At 44.4% G+C, this 20,274-nt stretch overlaps 1 protein-coding gene across 13 annotated transcripts in view; it reads left to right on the plus strand.

Annotated features, from left to right (window-relative positions):
* The window catches only part of MSI2 (musashi RNA binding protein 2), a 264,564-nt gene that overhangs the window by 11,617 nt on the left and 232,673 nt on the right, over positions 1–20,274 (plus strand). Inside the window, exon 1 of one of the 13 annotated variants that reach the window (XM_075518408.1) lies at positions 6,747–6,956. The exons of the other annotated variants lie outside the window; for them this stretch is intronic. The gene's annotated coding sequence lies outside the window, so the exon portion shown is untranslated. Of the gene's footprint in view, positions 1–6,746; positions 6,957–20,274 lie in introns of those variants that run through there. 13 annotated transcript variants of the gene reach the window in all.

A 20,274-nucleotide genomic window follows, 5' to 3' on the forward strand; every position in this document is an offset into this window, starting at 1 on the left:
AAAAATGGCTTGTTTCAGAAAATGGTTCATCTGCAGGGCCTGAATCTTCTCTGTCCCTATTGTGCGAAAGCACTTAAGCATATACTTAAGTTGGCATAAGCATGTGAGTGCTTTGCTGAATCAGGATGGACTAAAAGCACATTATTAAATGCTTTGTTGAACTGTGGAGCCTGTAGCAGAAAAAGATTAGAAGATTACTTTGTGTATTTGACGGTACTTTGTATATGGTCAGTCCCATCACTTCTCTTTCAGAGAGCGCCAGTTTCATCTCTCTTTCATTTTCCCCCCTCCACCAGAGGATCTCACTCACAAGAAAATATTAATCTGCTGTTTCCTCAAAAAAGTGATTGCAAGGTCAGTGTAGCATCAGACTTAAAAAAAAAAAAAAAAAAATCATTGTCTAAGCTTAATTTAGTCTCTAGGCCTGCAATCACACATTCTATTTGCCTTAGTCACTGGAATAATTCTGTAAACTATGTGAGTAGTGTTCAACGTGGCTTAGGTTTCTAAGATATTATTGCTGTAGAAATTGTGGTTTGCTGAGTAATTTGAAAGTTAATGTGAATCTCTGTAGTCAGATCAGCATGCGGTATTAATAAGTTACTTCTAAACTTTGGCATTTTGCTGCTCTCCTGTTGAAAATATTTCCTTTATTTTTTGAGTGCAGAGAAAATCTGAAGAATGTGAGGAAGTTCTCCCCTGCTCAGTCATTCCTCGTGCTCGGGCATCTGCAGCTGGGTGTATTGTGACCGAGTAGGCTTAAATTAAGTATTAAGATTGTACTTTGGGAACTTTGTATTATAAGGACCTTTGTATTATAAGGACCCTACCCTGCTAAGACTTATGCAATTCTACACATGAGGAACAGTTCCAGAGACCTCAGCAAGCACAGTTAAATGCAGACAAGGCTTCTTAATATGTTGGTGAAGTGTATGTGGGTAGAAGGGTGAAGGAAAAGAAGTATTGACAGCAGCAGAAAGCGTCGTTCCCTCTGCCCTTCCCTCCCCCCAGCAAAGACTTGCATTAATTTCCCATTGACTCTGATGTACAATAGGGAAGAGGTTTCAAGCTGACTGAAGGGGCAAAGGTCCAAGAAAACTACTGTAGCAAGAACTGATGCAGAGTGACAGTAATGAGGTGGCCTGGCAGGTGGGAGGGAAAATGGTGGGGTGGGGGAAAGAAACTAATATCTAGTGAATTAAGTAGTTCCCAGGGTTTGAAGTTAAGTCCTGTTGGTTTTATTTTCCTCTGTATGTGCCACACAACTACGAGATACGGCTGGAGCAAGGCCGCCTTGGCTGAGAACGTGGGCAGGGCCCTGGTGCAGCTCCAGTCCTTGTGGTTCAGGGCTGAGTTGCTGGGAGTGCTGGTGTTGCCCAGAGGATACGAAATTCTTCTGTAGTGTCCCCAAACCTGCGCTGTGCTGTTTTAATTTGTGTTTTAGTATCCTTGACTCTGAGCTCATCTTTATGTTGTTCTGTGGGTCAGTTTTGCATCAAAGAGGAGCACAGGGTGAAGAAGTGTTTTGAAAATGTGATTTATTTAAAATAGGGACTGTAAAGTGCCGGCAAGACTTTCAGCTTCTTGAATGCTGGTGGAAACAGAATGCCTGCTAGATAGAGAGTCAGTAGAGTTTTTTATAACAATTGCTGAATAAACATTGTTCAGGAGTCTTCCCCGAAGGGTGATTTGGTGTGGTGTGTGAAGAGGTTGCGAGGAGCTGAGCATTTGTCCCAAGTATCTGTAAATCCCACCGGACTGAGAGGTATCGCTCAAGTCGGAGGCTTGGTTTGTGGTGAAAGCTTGTCAGCTGCAAACCCTCAGCACTGGCAGTGGGTTTGCTGTTTGTTGCACTGATAGAAAAAGGTGTTGCTGAAGGGGACATTGCTAGTGATTTTTCTGCAGTGCTTACTGAAAGAGGGAAACTTCTGTATAGTTTTCCATTTGGCCATGTTATCAATCATTTATGTTCAGAGATGTGTCGGTGCTATTCCCTGCTCTGAGCCTGAGCTGTGCACAGAGCCTGATACCTCCACAGAGCATTTATCCTTTTGCCAAAGGTTTGCAAAGTGTTGTAAATGAGTATAAAGATGTTCATTTGCTGGTGAAATTCGCCTACTTCTGGTGTTGTATTTGGCAGACCTACAAAGCCTATAGCAGTGCTGTGTGCTCAGTGAATTGTGGAAGGGAACAGAAAACATTGAAGAGAAATGTGAAGTTAATGCTGAGATGTGAAATATGATAGGAATTTTCTGAGGACGTGGGGGTATGGCCCTACCTTTTGGTGCGGGGCTGCTACTGACCATCGTGTTGGATGGTGTCAGGCCGCTCTCTGCCACGTCCTGAGGATCCCTGGGAGATCTCTGATGGGAGATCTCTCGTGCGAGACCCAAACGAGCCCTGCTGAGCCAACTACGGTGAAAGATGTCAGCTTCTTGTGGTTGGCGCTCCCTCTCCTCAAAAAGTCTCTAGTATAAGGTATTTGTGTGGTGTGGTTTGTTGGGTTTTTTTTTGTTTTTTTTTTTTTTTAATGTATTTGTACTAGACAGCTCGCCTTCCTCCCCAGTTGCTTTCTGTAGGTCAACTCTCTAACTCCAGCCCTGGATGGGTGACCTGCTGAATAGGCAGCACACCTAACACTGGAACTCTACCCTGCTCAAACAGTACTTGGTGAAAAAGCCCCTTGTAAAACCTGTGGTGATAATGTCCCAGGACCACTGTTAGCTGGGTTTGACCACTGACGAAGCACAGCGTCGCAGTCAGGCCGAGTTTGGTCTTTCTTGGTGTAGCGTGTGGGAACCCAAATAAAGCCCCGATGGGCCTGGTACTGCCGTTGAGCCTGGAGAGGCAAGGGTGGGAGGAAAAAAGAGCAACAGGGGATTATCCAAAGTATCTTAGCGTGGCAGAGAACACAGCCATTTCCTGACACCCAGGTTTGGTACCACATGGTAAACGGCTGCCTCTGCCTGAAAGAGATGTTGGCAGGGTCCCTGGATGTTGGGAAGGAAGTGTGTGAAGCGAAGCAGTATCGTACACTGCTGGCTCTTTATGCAACTTGTCTTTGAGGGGTTAAACTGAGGGTTTTTTGTTTTTTAACGACTTTTGATTGGAAAATTTATAAGGGAGGCCCTGACTGGAGTGCCAGTGCTTTGGTGTGTGGCGGAGGTTGTAACTGCTGAGTCCTGAGGTTCCTGCCGTACGCTGAGGTTTCCGAACAGTGGTGGCGAGGCGAGGCTTCGGGGAGGGGGAAGCGAGATAAGGACGCTAGGCCACAGCATGTGAAAGGTAGTTTGTGGTATGAATTATGGCTAACGCCGGTCACATGGTGGTTACAAACTAGTGTGGGGGCTGGGGCGCAGCGCTTGAGCGCTGGGAGGCAAGGGAGGAGACTGGCAGTGGATTTAAATGGGCTCAGCGGCGCGTTGCAACGCAGGGTCGATCCTGGTGCCCTCAGTAACGAGAGGAGAGGAGGAAGCATGCTAAGCTGCAGGTGTCCTGGAGTCCCTCTGCCTCCAGATAAGCGTTGGCTCCTCTCTTCCCCGCAGAGCTGGGCGCTCAGCCATGCCGGACGCTCCTCCGCCCCCGTGGTCCAGCTCCTGGAAGCTGGCTTTCTCCTTTGTGCTGCAGGACTGTACCCATTTCTCTCTGTGTGGCCTGTCGTTCCTCCCTGTTGGAGCATGGAGGGATGGCTGCGGTGGTTCCTCTGTCTTAGCAGATGAGGAGTGTGTCCTGACGTGCTTCCCCTGTGAAGCACAGCACCCGAGACAGGCTGCGCTGTAATTGCGTGCCTCTGTTCCCCCTCTGCCTGCTGAGCGGGGATTTCCTGCCCGAGCTGGCCTGGGATCCCAGGGGTGGGTGGATGGCGGTGAAAAGCACCTGGAGAGAGTCTCCTGCCACAGTACCTTTGTGCTTTAAATTCCTGACTCACCTAATCCTGTGCTGTGATCAAAGCAGCAGATTATGCATGCAATGTGCCTGGCAATTTATGTATGAAGAGGGAGTTGTGATAATCTTGTGTGATTTTTATCCCCCCCCCCCCCCCCCCCCCCCTTCATCTGGTCACATCTTCTATGTCATTAATCTTCCAGATCAAATAAAATTATAGTTGAAAGTCCTCCACAGTTATGATTCCCCCAAAGTTTTGTGAGCATGGCTTTGATTTTGTTGTAGTTACTACATGTCAGTGTAGATTGCTGGACCTCTGTTTTGTATCTCCAGTGGATATTTTAGTAGGGGCATTTCTCTCTCAATCAAGTATGTGTATGCAATAGGAAAAGAACAAAATATAGAATAGAAAAAAAAAATTAAAGCAATTTAGTTACCAGTCCGAAGGCTTTAATGCTAAAGAGCCATGAAGAAACTTTATTGGAACTATAATTGCAGACATAAGCAGTGATTATCTGTCTTCATGCTTTTATAGTCCCCATCACTGTCATCTGAACACATGAAGCTGATGAGAGTGTGTGCAGAACGTTATTCAGCTGATGCTGTGCAATCCTGATCTCTTGCAATATGTGGAAAGTAAAATAAAGTGTCAATTCATTTGAAAATGATGGGGAAAGAAAAAGGTGGGAGAGGACAAGTATCCTTGCAGAAAACATAATGTTATTTCATCCAGCTTGCAGCTGAAGGAATGCAAGGGAATTGACAGGGTAAGCATCTTATATGGATGTGGTCAAAAGAAATTTTGTTGTTTCTTAATGCTCTTAGAGGTCTTCGGCAGGTGCAGTCCTTCATCTTTGGAGGGTGCCTCCCTTTGTTGCCTTGAAATGTTCTGAATTTCCTGCAGCTGAGAGAGGGACAACAGCACCTGTTTGTCTTGCATTCCCGAGAACTGGAGATCGTTGGATCAAGGCAGACAAATGGATGCTGCCAGGTGCTTCTTGAGGTGGAACAGAGATCAGAGAGCAAGTCCTGAATTGCTTGGCCTGATGATTGGTGCTGGTTATGCAGGTGAAAATGTGCTCTGGGGTGTAAAGAGGCAGAGGGAGGAAGAGGTAATTTGGTGGTTGTATGCAAGATTCTTTTCTTGCTGCTTGGCAGGCCTAAAGGTCTGAAATCCTCCGTATGAACTACCTGGTAGATTTTGGTGAACTCGCTGGGCACTTCATGCGTACATGACGTGGTGCTGCTCTGCAGAAGGGGAGCTTGCACTGCTGGTACGATTGAGTGACTAAATCTAACGTGGCATTCCTGAACCATACTCTGGTGCCCATTTTGTAAAGAGGCTTTTATGTTTCCACTGTCCTAAGAAATGTTGAGTGAGAGACTTCCTGCTGCTTGGCAGCCAGAGTGGTAGAAGGAGCAGTATATGCAGAGCTCTGGCATTTTGCATTGAGGTTAGTAATCCCAAGATAGGCACAGGTTTAGATGGTTTGAATTTACTTGATCCAGGCCAGTGTTACTAGGCTCTGCTTGCTGCCTTTTCTGCCCCTTGCTGTTCACGCTTTTCAGGCAGGTGTGCTCATTGCCTGAAGTAAATTTTGAAGTCCTGTAATTTTCATTGCAGTCACCTGCTGAGGGTTAAGGGCGGGGGGGGGGGGGAAGTAGTCGGTGGAAGAAATGAGATGGGAGCCAGAAGTCCTGTGATCTCTTGGCAAACAGTACGTGAATAGTTCAGGGCTGAGTTTGGGCCTTAAGAAGGTAGCTGTTTTGTTGATGATTTTTGGGTAGGGAGGGCAGTTGTTGGACAGGAAAGTGGTTGTACTTTTTTCCCTTTTTTTCTGAAACTTGGAGGCAAAAAGACAGCTATTTTGAAGGAGGAAAATAGATGCAGAGGAATCCAAAACTTCTAAATTTGATTTTATTTACTCTAGTACTGAATCAGGATCAGGTAAAAACCATAACTATGTATGTTTGTTTGTTTGTTTGTAAACATACATTACATAACTATGTAATGTATGTTTTTGGAGGACTCTTCTGAATTTCTCAGTGATGTTTGTCTTTGCTTTCATTCAAGTTAGCAGGAGTTAACCACTAACTTCTGTTAGAACAGGTCAAAGCAAAGCTCCTAAATTGCCTAATACGCTCAAGGCCATTTTAAAAACAAAACCAGAATACTAATAAAGTGCCTAGACACACAAAGAAGTGGGCAATGCAGTTTTTGGAGATGCGTGCCTGCCTGTCCTCTATTTGAAATCAAAATGACATAGTGGTGGTTTGAAAGTTTCTGGTCTTCATCTTAGTGAGGTGCCAATGAAAAACTGGTTCTTGGAGAAGTTTTATTCAAAATGTAGTTGAAAGTCTGTGGGACTTGTGTTCCTGGAGACATCAGCATCCTACTTTCACAAAAGACTTACGTGCTGAAATGACTTAAACTAGTTTAAATCTGACCCTTATTCTTATAATATGGAGATGAGGTAAGTGATTGTCATCACCCTTGTTTTATGGATGTGGAAAACAGAAGTGCTGCTCATGTGTTCTGCAATACTTGAAACAGTGGGAATCTCTGGGGCCTTGGGAGAGGGTTATTCTGAACCCGACACGGTGCTGGGGCTGCACCCGCAGTGCCGTGTGTTTCCAGGTGTTGGTGAAGAGAGGAGACACGGGGTTTGAGAAGCTGATGTCCCAGCTGTGCCACGGTCAGTGCTGTGTGAGTAACTCTGCATTTTCTACAGTCCCCACAAGGTGACGAAGCTATGTGCGAAGATTGCCTTAGTGTTGCATCATTGGAGACAGGCATGAGTCAGTCATGAAAACCCTCTGCAAAAGGCTTTTGTAGCGAATACTGGCTTATTAGAAACAGTTGTTGAGAATAGGCCTGGTTTCACTGGGCATTTGAAACATCTTAAGAATGATGCTAGTGGTGCTCAAAGTCTGAGGGGGGCACAAGCAGATGCAGGGGTAAGCTATAAAATGTTTAAGATGGAGGGGTGAGTGCCCAGAAGAACAGACTGAATGCAGCATGCCCCTCCGATATCTGACTAATGCTTCAAAACCTGTAGTCGGCTACTGTGGTATGGGGCATGAAAGGGAAGGAACGAATATAGAACTGCTCCCTGCCAGGGTTTGATTAATTTCTGGGGGAGGCTCCGTGTGTTTGTGGATATGTAGCAGCACAAAGCAGTGCTGAAACCCAGGGCTCATTGCACGAAGGTGTGCTGGTGAACTTGCGTGCCTGAAGAGTTTTGCTGTCTGCATGGTAAGGGGAGGCCGTGTGGGAGGCAGCTGGAGCCGGCAGGAGTCAGCGCTCCATGCTTGTTTTTGAGCAGCGCTTAACCTCTCTGTCTGCTTCCATCGCTGTGAAATGCTGCTTTTACAGTCGCCACTGCTGCTGTAGCTCTGAGCACCCTGCACACACTCAGCAGCCTTCTGCCCGTGAAACAGTGCTGCCTTTCCGCACGCAGAGGACCTGCCTGTATGGCGCATCTGTAGAGGAGGAAAAATTGCAGCCTGGGCTTCTGGGTCCCAAGCTGAATACCCTGAAGACCGTGGTGTCCTCCCTTGCTGCTGCAGGCTCCTCTGCCAGGTGTGCTGGAAGCTTTAATTCACATGCTTTGGGATCCTCTGGCAGACAGCGCTGTAGAAATGAGGAGTATCATTGTGTTTTATTGTGGCTTCTAAGAACGCAGTGTGTTTGTGCTTCGGGGAGCCCCAGGGGCTTTGTTTTTCACCAGGCCTGAGCTATTCTTCAGTAGAGCCTTCCCGGAGCGTGATCTAGTTCTGCCCATTAGGAGTGAGAGACGGGCCTGACTGATTTCTGCTCCCTGCTGCATAATAAATCTGATACTAAAATTAGTGCTGGTCTCCCTAGGCCATAATTCTTGCTGAGATTATAGAGAATTGTGTGTGCAGAGAGGAATTGTGGTTGTGTGTGTGTGTTTGGGTTTTTTTTATAACCTTGAGTGTCCAATTTCCAGGTTTTTTACTTAACCCCCCCATCTTTTTCCCCTTTTCCTCTCTTTTGGGAAGTGCTTAGCCTTTCTGTGTATTTTGGCTATTTAAGCCTCTGTCGCTGCAGGCAGATGAGTTCCTTGGGAGCTCTTCTGAAGGTTTTGTAATTGAGTCTTTTACCACGGCGACAGGATATTATTAACCTTCAGTAAAGCAATTTATTTCATACTCCTTTGTGGGGATAAGCCTTTTTTCCCCCAGGAAAATATGTATGTGGAAAGGGTTTTACGTACAGGGGTAGATGGACTTGCAGCAGTGATTATGATTTAAAAAAAAAAAAATTTACATGAAAAATAGGCAGTTCTGTTTGTGTCAGTTTAAAAGAAACCTTTGGTCCTGAATGACTCCTACCCCTGCCCCAGTGTTTTATTTTAAAGAACATACTTTTTGCCTATCAGTGGCTTTGAAAGGAGGTTGTACTTCATTTTAGAACTCTAGATATTTAGCCCCTGTGAGCACTAAAACATTTTGTTTTCATCTTTGAGATGGCCGTAAAAATGAACTGAGAGCTGGAGGGAGGAGTTCCTTGCGGGGTCTCCCTCTTGACTTGGCCTTTGCCCTGAAATCAGATGCAGACTAGTCCAGAAGTCGTTAAAGATTGGATAGCTCCTAGAATAGCAATTTCCAGCGAACAAGCGGGAATGCTGGATAAGTGGCCAGCCTGGCTAAATAACTTGTATTTTCTATTGAGCATGGTGACAAAGGCACCGGTCTGGGATTCAGGGGCTCTGGGCTGGTCTGTTACAGGCTGTTGTGCCATTGCATCTCCCTGCACCTAAATTTTTATTTTAAAAAGAGGGTGAGAATATTTCTTTTCCCATGTCTAGTTAGACTTTGCTTTTTACTTCAGCAGACTGTTAAACTTTAAAAAAATAATTAGCGCCATGCTTGTCCTGGTTTGTGTCTTACTTGAAAACTTTGCACTGTCACAGAGCTGCTTTCTAAGGAGTTCACCATACCTTGCAGTATGAATATGTTCTTTCAGCAATTATATTAGATGAAGAGGTGGTATTATTGCCACATTATACAAGAGAGCTTGGATGAGAGTTACAGTGCTTTGTCCAGAGCTTTACGTTCGTTAACACACTTGGATCTCTTGGCGCCGTTTGTAGGCTTTAATTGCAGAGTCATCCGTTTTTCTACACTGTGCCTCTTTAGCACGCTAAACTGCTTCTGCCTTGCATTGAAACGGGCATCCTAGAGAAAGTATTTTGGTCTGTGAGGCTTTTAGTGACCTTTGTTAGGGCTGTCCTCCAGAACCACCGTCTCCCAGGCTGATCTTCCTGTGTTCTACCACTTTTGATTTTCTGGATGTGTTCGGTTATTTTTATCCAGACTTTCTAGTGCCTCTTCAGTGGTTCCATCCCTTTTACATTAGATGGGCTTTTCCAGAGGCTGTGTCAGAAAGCTGTTACTCCAGACCTGAGGAGCACTCGCCTGCGTTTGCTTTGAGTGCAGGCTCCTCATGGCAGGGCTGCAGGTCTGCTCTGCAAAGAGAGCACCGCCTGCTCGGTGGCCTGGGCTCCTAACAGCGGTGGTGTGTCTGGCGCGCGCCTTGGTGCCAGGAGCGAGGAAGGGCTGCTGGCCTGTTGCAGTGCCCGTGCTAGTCCTGCCATCTCCACGGGTGGTATGGCAGGAGGGCACGGGGCTCTGCTGGTGCCAGTGTCCCCAGCTCACGTGGGCTGAGGTTATGCACCATGGGACAGGGTGGAGAGTGGGGTGGTTGGAGAAGGGATGGGTCTGAACCTAGGGCCGGTGGGCATACTGCTTTCTATAGGATGTCCTGCTGGGAGAAGATACTGATGATAAATGTGTTTTGTGGGGAAAGACTGAAAGCACTTTCTGCATGCTGTCCTTCAGTGGTGGTGTGCACAGGTTTGTGGAATGGACTTGCCCCTTCCTTTGAGGTTATGGGTGTCTCTGTGTTTTGTTGGTAGCAGTGAACTGAGATTTTTAAAAACAGAGATAAATGCCATGACCTTGCTTTTATACTGCAGTCTTCAAACGCCATCAGCTCAATGTGCTGCTGTATCTTCTGACTTGCCAAGTGCGGTGCAGTGGTGCTACTGCTTCAGGGGAACCAAGGGGCTTCTCCAGAATCTGCCCTACCGTCGATGCCTGTCTCGTGCCTGGCCTGTGCTCGGTCCCCTTGGGAAAGGGCGCTTTCCATGCGGTTCTTCAAGCTCTGCTGAAATTTGAGAGACATGTTGCATGCAACAGAACGTTTTTGTTATTGAAAGACTTCTTGGCCCCTCCACAGGCTGGTTTGGTAAAACTTTGCAGCTGGTAGATTTATTCTTATGTCTTCAACCAGAGAATCCCTCTATGTTAAAACTGCTTGAAGTACCTTTTCCCCCCTTTTTACTATAACTGTTGTTGTAAATGAGCCCCACAATCTGCAAAAAAAATTTTTTTCTTTAAAGCTTCCCCACCAGAGATTTAATTAAAATATTGTGAAAGGCAGTCATTGAAAACGAGAAACCTTTTGAGTGGAAGGCACCCTGATTTCCCTCCTCGGAGCTTTTTGTCACCATAGAGATGAAAAGAGAAGCTCAAAATTGCACTTTCCCCTTGTGCGTTGCTACCGAGGGGACATGGCTGCAGGTAGCAGCTGCGCTAAAATCAGCAGGGCCCGGGGCCAGGGAGGACTGGGGAGGCATGGCTGGGGCTGCAGGCTTTAACTCTTTGCAGGGCACGAGCACTGGATCGGGATTTCCTTCCCCGCTGGAAGCGTTTCTTCTTAGCTTATTATTCTGTTTTAATTTCCTGTACTTCAGGGCTGGAATTTATCTGGGCTTGCGAAGGGAAAGAACGAAAGCGCCCGTCCTTTTGTCTCGATAAAAGCATAACTAAGCAACTTTCTGTGCAGCGTGGCCTGTTGGGTCTGCACTGGAGCTGTTCCGATCGGTCTGTAAATCGCTGCATTGTTCTTGAGGTGTTTATGCAGAAAGCCGGTTAAGTAATGGTGTTGAAATCCAACTCGGCCCTTTTAATTTTATCATGTTAGCGTATAAATCAAAACTTCTTTTGCTGCTCTGCAGCAGGGTTCAAGCCTGCCTGATTCTGACTTAAAATATCTAAATGTTGGGGCTTTTTTTTTTGTTTGTTTTTATTTTAAAATAAATGGGTTAAGGTTTTTTCCTTTTCTTCCAGTAACCTGTCTGGAAGCGTAGAGGTTAGCAAACCAAAAAAACATGCTGCGAGTGATAAAGCTGCTCTGATACAGTTTCAAAGACAGTCACACAAATTGAAGATTATTGGAGGGTACATGACACTGGGCAGCGTTATGCTTTTAATCATTTTAAAAACAAATTTTTCTCCCTAATTGAGTGAAGAACAGGCTCAAGTGGATTCTTGGCACAAACATCTCAGACAAATGAAAGTAAAATGTGTATTCAAGCTGTCTGCTGTTGTATATTTTACACCATACCTGTCTTTGTGCCTGATCTCAAACGGACGTAATGGTTTAATTTTAAGCTGTTTGAGCGAGACCTGTTGTGTTTAAACTTCCAGATAGAAAATGAACATAACCTGCGTAATGGCATTATTAATAGGGAGTATTACTAAATTGTAATTTGCAAATTAATGGTTTAACTCTGAGATTAAATATACAGCTGTGTTCTTGTGTAATGTTACAAGACAAAATTAGATCAAGTATTTAAAAACAGAAGGGCCTCATCCAAAGCCAGCGGGTGTCTTCCCAGGGACTTCACTAAGCTTCACGTTCGTCCTTCTCCACCCCACAGTGAGGATACGGACCTGTAACACCAGCAAAGATACTTAAATGTGCATGTGCTCTCAGGAGTGGGCTGTTAACATCTGACTACCCGAGATACCGATGTATTCGGAGCAAAATAAAAACATTACTTGTTTCCGTGGTGGTAGTGACTAGGGCCACCTATCTGATGTTTAGGTTCAGCTTGTGCCTGGCAGGCTGATCAAAGTGATGCTGTTGTGCATATATATTTGAGTCCTTGCAAAATTATGTATTAATTTTTAAACGAGACAGTATTTGGGAGCTGGGCTCGGCTCTGATGCAGTTTGCCCTTGTGCTTTCCTTGGCTGTTGCTAATAAGAAGTGCTGGCCTAAATCAGTGTCTTGGAGAATCATCGATTCGCTAATTGCAGATAATCAAGTCCCTGCTCCCTGCTCACGCTGAGACCACTTTTGTTTTCTGCCATTCCGCCAGGATTCGGGCAGCGTCTTCCAGCCTTTGACGTAACCGATAAAGTGGGTTTTGAGCTCTCATGTTGTTAATTCTCGGAGGTGATGAAGTTATTGGTATTCAGGCTTGATAAACAAGGAGCTATTATACCATGACCTTTCCCGCCAAAACAAGACGCGAAGGTCAAGGCTTGCTGGTTGATTTGGGGGGAAGGGGGGTGCTTGGAGAGCTGCGGTGGCACAGACTTTTGCAGCACTTGCCTCAAGTTAGTGCAGTCCTGAGCAGTTGTCTGGCTGCGCCAGCCTGCGGAAATTTTTCTGAACACATGTGGTAGTTGCTTCTTATTTTAAGATGTGCTTCTTTCCACTTCTGGGTTCAGTTAGGGAGGGTGTTTCTGTGTTTTGTAGATTTTGCAGATTACGTTTAAAATGAAGCAGGGGCTGATGAAAATGTCTGTGTCTTGCAGTTAGCTCAGTCAAGAGAGGTGAGGAGAGGAGGCTGCTGCTCTGTAGTGACTTCTCCTAAGTGTCCGGTCCCATCGGCATGGCAGGTTGTGTATGGATGCTCTGCTCTGTGCTCTCTTTGTGTCCGCTTCAGCAAACCACCCAGCACGCATCAGGCCTTTTTTCATTCCCTACCTGGATTGAGTCTCACTGAAGGATGTGGAAAGAGGGGCAAGAGGTGATAATGGCTGGCAGGCTTTTCTAATGACTTTATGTAGAACAGCAGTTGATCCCAGACCATGAAGAAACAGGAGGAAATAAGAGCCTTTCTGAGGAATACCCCATTAGCTAGTGGGCATGCCTTCTTTTTGTAGGTGTTGGTCTTCTGGGTCAGGGAGAGCAGGGCAAATCCTCTTAAACTCCCCTCGCTTTGCTTTGCAGGTGGAGAAGCTGAGCATATTGCCTTGGTTGAAGCATTTTGCAAAAATAATGAGGGTTTTTCATTTTGTCCATCTGGATGGGAGCTGACGCCATGTGCAGGGCAGTGCATGCCTCAGAGGGGGAGGAACAGGTTCACTTTTTCCAGTGCTTACTGCAGGGATTTACAAGCAGGTTATAGTATTTAAATGGCAGAGCAGAACCAACTTCAGCCCTGCACGTGTGCTCTTCGCTCACTCGCTGCATAAAACGTGTATTAGCAGATCTTGCCGTGGAGAAGGGAATAATGCAGCGTGTGTTCGTGGTGCACAAAGAGGACGACAGTCGCGTGACTCTTGGGAGTGCAGAGGGACGCTGAGCGAGGGGTCCCCAGCCCGGGTCACTGCTGGAGCCAGTTGTCAGCCACGCTGCCGCTTTAAAGCCAAACCAGAGGAACAGATGATCACTGGACAGCTTAGGTTACATAATCTCTTTTGGGTTTAATGTCAGGCCTCCCTCGGCCCCATCCAGTGCCAGCTTCCAATCTGGCTCGTAATACTCCTGAATGTCCTTTTAATTTTTCTCTTTATTAATAGTTCTCTTACTGTAGTGTGCTCTCTGCCTGGCTTTGTGTGGTATGTGTGCCTCAGAGTTCATTCCTCTGCTCTCGGAGGTCTCCACTGCCTGTGCTTCCTGCTCCTCCACCAGCCCGGAGCTTTTCACATGTGTTTTCTTTGCTAGTTCCAGAGATGTTTTTGAAAAAAATGTTGTGGGGAGGGAAGTGGGAGGGCTGACCAGGGATGGAGCTTGCATGATGAGTTGGCTGTTTTAATTCATGAATGAAGCTCATGAGGGAGAGATTATTATTTTATTAATAGAGAAGGCCAGCGCAGTGGTGGTAAAGTGGTGAAGCTGATGGTGAAGGTGGGATAGGAGAGACCACAGCTGGCCAGCTCTGGCTCCACCTGGATGGAGTCCTGCTCTTTGCAGCCACAGGTCTATCAGCTGGACTAAATTTTTCTGAAATTTAGCTTGCTCACTTCTACAAGAGCTGTTTTGTTTCTGTATTGAGTTTTTAATTTTTGTAAATAAAGTTCAGGCTCTTCACTGTTTTTCTCTGATCACTTGGATGTAGTAAAGACCAGCAGTTCTGTGGAGTCAGAGCAGCAGTAGTTTTGGATGCTAAAGGGTTGTGTGATTCAGGATGCCAGTGCTTTTTCCCCCATCCCTAACTCCATAAGTAGGTGCCTTTGCAGTTATTCTCCACTCCTGCTAGGATTGTCACTGATTTCTTGTATGTGTCCTGATGGCTGGCATTTTTCTGAAAGCCCTAGCACTGATTATGTCAATGTCAGCCATTATTTTTATTTAAAAGAATTAAAAAAAATATATGCATACATATATACATACATTTGCAGAGGGGAGGAAGAACTGAGATGTTATTTCAGATCCAAGTCTAGGAATCAAATAGAAACCACAAAATATGTGTGTTTAGAGCGGACTTGTGATTTAGCAGCAACCTCAAGCACTCAAAATACTTCTGCATTCACTGAGACAGCTTCTCTTACATTAGCTGTTGCATAACATTCTCGTGTCAGTTAAAGCAGTTGAAAAATATTGCAGGGAAAGTATTTAATGGATTGTGAACATCAGTGCATTGTAGCAGCTGTTTAAAAAAATACTAATAAAAACATGAAGAGCAGAGAGCAGTACACAGAGACTGCTTTCTGCAGACACGTTGGTAGCATGCTGAACCAAGGGAGAGGATTCTGAGCTCTTGGTGGTTTTTAATCTCCTGGATCCTCGGTTTATTTTTGCTACTTTAAATTATGGTTTAGCTAGGAGGGAGGCAGGAGCTGGATGAGGGGGGAAAAAAGGTAGGGAGGTGGGCAGGACAGATATGTTTAATTTCTTTTGCAAACATAAGCAAGTATTGCCCTTGCCACCTTGTACGCCAGTAGCTAGTACTTCCTAAACTCTGATTGTGAGTAAATTATGAAGCAAAACTGATAATGCCATCATGATCTTGACTGTGAGCCAAATTGTGCAAAATCCAGTAGTGTGTCTGTATGTCTAAAAAAGCCAAAATAAATCGCAAAGTGCTAGTAATACAGTCAGTTGCTGCTATTTGCTAAAGTGGTGGATTGCAGTCTATGATCCCTAGGTGCGTAAGTCTCTAAATTGTATTTGGAGATGGTATATGGCATAGCCGGAGTACTACAGTGTTAGGTTGCTGCATAACATGAAGGAGCAAGAATCCAGGGCTGTTGTTTTATTTTGTTTGGTTTTTTGGGTGTTTTTTTTTGGTTTTTTTTGGTTTTTTTTTTTTAATTTATGGGCTTAACATTTTGGGCTGTGTCATTTTGCTAGTAGATATGTGCAAATAGAAGTCAAGACCAAGATGTGTGGGGAACATTAATTTTATTTTATATATAAATATATGTATGAACACACACACATAATGGATGCCAGAATCTCTTACATATTCGTGTTTGTTCAAGTGTACAAGAAATGTGATTGACACCACTGAAAAAGGGAGAGGGGAAAGTGAAATGACTTATAGCTTTCGGTCCCTAAACTGCTATTTCTTACTGTATCCTGGAAGAGCCTTTGGACTAATGATGCTGAGCAATAAATAACACAGGGAAGATTAATAGCTGCCTATGGTAGCAAATTATAGTTGATTTATTGCACATAATATGTACAGGTGCAGCTAATTTAATTAAACACAAGACCTTTTTAATGCTGTAAAGACATCCCTCTCTCAAAGCGAAACAGCACTGTGGTACTGTAATAAGGCTTTAAGTGAAATAAGCAGCATTACAAGCAGAGCTCTAGTTGGTCTGATCAGCCTCTCCTGTATTTGGGGGAGGGAGTATTTTTCCATAACCATTAATGCCACTTTAAGTCAACTTACGCTGTAACAAAGTCCAATTTAATACACTGATGCAAGTTATCCCATCTCTGCTTCATCATGTAACAGCAACTTCCATAAAACAGCATATGTAGCTTGTTATTTTCTTGGCTAACTTAACGGTGCTGTGTAGGGGATGGCTTGACTTGCAGGGGAGGAGGGTTGGAGCTCTGATGGTGTGGGATCTCACCCTGGGGATGTGAACAAGTAACAAACAAGAAGTCATAGTTCCCTGGAGCCTCTCCACTTGCTGGTGGGTTGTCTTCTATTCATCCCTCATCTGAGACTGAAAAAGGGGACTGTGTTAAAAGAAACTCTCTCGTAGAAGAGCGCATACATAGGTGTGCACAGGCAACGCTCTGGGTTAGCTTGTCTATATGTTTGCTTTTTCTTTTTTTTTTAAATCCCCTTCTGCTCCTTTTTTCAAATTAAAAAAGTTGAAGTGGGTATCTCTGTGTGTGTGTATGCATAAAAATACAACTTTAGCCTGGCTTTAAGCTGTTTCCTCTGCTCCCCGCCGCTGTAATTTTCACACGAGCAGGGGATGGTGAGCTTGCCCTGCAATGCAACCTTTCTCAGCTCATCATGATGCGGAGTTGAATACTTTTCCCTGCATATAATGGGGAAGATGCTCTACGATACTTTGCCACCATTACTTGATTATTTGTGAAAGCGTAAAAGGCTCAAGTAGCTGATTGATTAATTTTTCTCTAAGTTTTTCTTCCCTCTGTTGCCTTCATTTGGAATATGTAATCAGTGAAGGAAAATGTATTAGGAATAGATGGGTATGCATATGAATGCTTAATTTTTTCTAATTCAGGCATTCATGTGGGCACATGTATCCTGATGCATGCTGTGCTAAACAAATCTCTTCCAGCACTTGCTGGAGGCAGATGAGTGAGTTTGGTGTGGTTTTCTTCTTCAATACTATAGTTTCTCTGTTCTGAAGCAATTGCTGTTCTTGCTACTTGGGGAGCGTCAGGAGTGTCCATGGGCATGACTGGAGGGGGGTGTGTGCAAAGCATGGTATCTCCTAGCACAAATCAAATATCTACTTGACCTTTTTATCCCTCACCACTGGGAAGAAGTCCAGCAACTCTTTGTCATAAATCTTTCCAGTCCGTTTGCTTTGGTCCAACACTTCAGTTAGTCACAGTTAAGGCTTCCGGTTTTAGGTTTAAACAGGTATTTGTTGTCAGAAGCTGGTGGGGGAAGTGTGGAGAGAGGCAGGATCACCAGCGCGTGTGCTGAGGTTGAGAGAGGGTCGGAACATGGTTCCACACAACCCCGAGTACCTGCAGCCGCCTGGTAGAGGGGAGAGCAGTGGCAGTGCTCAGCGGTGGTAGAGAGCAAGTTACACATGGCTGTGCCTCCAGGGTCCAAGTAGTGGAAGCGACCCAGGTCGTGTGAACTGAGGTGTAGGAGGAAGAAAAGCCCCAGACATACCTGTTTTGCAAATTGGCAAAATGTGCTATTTTAAATACTTTTCCAAAATAAATAGAATTCCTAAGCAAAAGGAAACAAAGACTACCTCCTCTGTGTTTTCCAGGATGTATCAAAGAAAATTCCCTTAGTCTTGTATCTCTGGTGGTATTTGCATAGCGCTTGCATGGGGAGAGATGTGTAAGTGCAAACATAGCCTTTTATTTTAAAAGGCTAGAAATTTATGTATTTTCACGTAGCTGTCAAAACTTTAGCATCAGCTGATGGCAAGTACCAAGTCCAACGGCTGGGCTATATGAAAGCAACTGCTTTGTTGGTTGATGTGGTGGCTCCATCGGAAATAAAATTTCTGATTTCTTTTTTTCTTTTTTTGAATTCTTTTTCTGTGTAGTCCTACCTTTCTGTGTGCTTTCTGGATGAGGATCTCCATGCCTCAGTTTCTTATCTGTTTAATGGATAGAGTAACAATTAATCTCACTTCTCAAGGATTCTGTTGTGAAGTGCTTTTGAGAAATCTGGGCTGAAATGTCACATTTGATAAGGCTGCTTGAGAGCTTCCATAAAAACTACTTTTAATCCAAATTATGTTTGATAAAATATTGCAAAATGTATTGCTTCCCTCTGTCCTTTCCTCTTCTCTGTACTCACTTTTTGTGTTAGGATGTGGAAGGGAGCTGAGAACTTGGAGCCAAAACTGGAGCATTTTTTGACTTTTTGAAACCTGTGCAGTTACTCTTATGGTTTGGGCAGAGCAGGGAGAATTGTCTGAAAATTTCCCTCAGAGTGAAAATACTAACTTTATGTTTTAATTTCCCATGGAAAAATTAACACTGTGTTCTAACTAGGTCCAGTATTTGCCCTTCTGTGCTGTACTAATTCTTCTTGTACTTGTAGTTCTTATTATGTTCCCTCAGCTGGTACTTCAGGAAACACGTTCGTCTTTGAGCATGTCTGGTGACTCAGAGACGCGTCTCCTTAGCATCTGGTGAGCATAATTGTCATTATTAATCTGCCCCATGCCAATCTGTCTTCAGAGTAGCGGTGGGAGGAAGGGAAGGTGTTGCATGACTGGGTGTACATCCCTGTGCCTTGTTCTACAGAGAGATCGTAGAATCACAGAATGGCTTGGGTTGGAAGGGACCTTAAAGGGCTCTAGTTACAACCCGCTGCCATGGGCAGGGACACCTTCCGCTAGACCAGGTTGCTCAAAGCCTCATCCAACCTGGCCTTGATATGTGACTTTTGAGAAAAGGTTAGTGAGAAGCCTGGGCTTGGCTGGTGTTCTTTCACTTCCCATCACTGCCTCCAGTACCATCAGAAATAAGCAGTTAGTGCTTGATGGACATTGTTGATGTGATGTTTTTAAATTGCATTTAGGACATGACTGTATGCAGAATAATTGAAATAAGAGTCTGAAGGGAAGCAGCTCCATGTGGATGAAATATTGTACGAGTTGTTTTTAACGTACGCTGCTACTCTAGCTGATTTGGACTGCAATGGGAAAATTTTGGTGTGAGCAGTTGCGCATGCACGCTGTCTCTTCAGAAACTGTGGTGAGGTTTACTGGATCCCACTGGGTTTTCCCGAAAGCTGCTTAGTTTTCGTATAAGCCTGTCAGTCTCTCTCACAAAGCCACTGCATGCTGGTAAACGCACATACCAATGAGTGGCTCTGCTCAGTTACAAGCCAGCTTTCATGGCTCTGAAGGAAGAGTTAATTGCTAAAGTGGCCGGAATCGGTGTCCTGCCTGCATTTGGACATCGTTAGCCAATGCGACCATGTTCTAATTATGTAATGCTTCTATTTTCGATGTTGTGGGTGAGTGTGTTGTAAGTTAATATCTTGCTTTAGAGTTCAGAGTTAGACATTCGTTGGAACCAGATACAACTTGGCATTATCTCCAGAGCTTTGTGCATTTTCATTTTCAAACACAGTTGAATGAAATCTCCCACAATGAAGTCCATTCTTCCCTCTCTGGTTCATGTAAGGGTTCTGCTTTCCCGTGCTCTAACCACAAGGTGGGCAAGATATTAGTTTTAAAATTATCTTTTTCCCCTAAGCCCAGAGTCTCTCTTACAATGCCTGTTCTTATGGGAAGGCTTTAAACACTTTTTCTGCTATCTATCTTTAGTGCTGTAACTCTCGCTTCCCAGTTCACATAATCACAGGCTTTTCCTTCATTCTTGTTGTTCATCAAACTTGACTGCCTGCTCAATGCCTCCCCCCCCCCCCCCCCCCCCCCCCCCCCGACCTGGTGATTTTTGTCATTGCTTCCGTAACAGCAATTTGTTGCCTTTGGCTTCATAATAAATTGGGGAACTTAATAGTTCATGATTAAGAGCATATACTTCAAAATAGGTTGAACTCGAAATAGATATTTTTTATTACTATTAAAAATATCTTTTTTGTCAGTTCTTTTGTTTTGAGCAAAGGGCACATTCTGCTTTAACAATTTTATCATATGTGTGCTATTGTAATTTACATAAATGAATTTTAAATACAGTTATAAGCTGTGGGAAGATGTTATTGTCTCTACACAATGAATGTGGAGATTTATGCTGTGCATACATCTTGTGTTAGATTAACATTTGTTCCCTTGTCTCTGTTGGATAGTGTCGTGATGGAGTCTTGAAATCTTTACATAGGTACTTCTCAAGCTTATTTAAAATAGCATTTGAATTATTCTTCTTTCAGTCCATTCATTTCATGTAAATATGCCTTTTGGATATTTGACTCAATTCTGATGACATTGACAGAAATAACAAAACTTCTGTTAGAAGTGAGATGGGAACTGCTGTTAACACCCTCCCACCCCCCAAATACAAAACAAATCCCAGTTTTGCCAAGGTTTGTGTGTGTGGAAGTCAAGTGCTTGAGCTGTTCCAGAGAAGTCGGTCCAACCATGTGCTTAGACTTCTGTTGCTTTGATGGATGGGGACCTTTGTCACAGAAATTTTCTGCCATGTTTTGTCTTTTGTCCAAAGCCATCAGTGACAGA

The sequence above is a fragment of the Mycteria americana genome, chromosome 15 (genome assembly GCF_035582795.1).
Source record: "Mycteria americana isolate JAX WOST 10 ecotype Jacksonville Zoo and Gardens chromosome 15, USCA_MyAme_1.0, whole genome shotgun sequence".
Lineage (NCBI taxonomy): Eukaryota > Metazoa > Chordata > Aves > Ciconiiformes > Ciconiidae > Mycteria > Mycteria americana.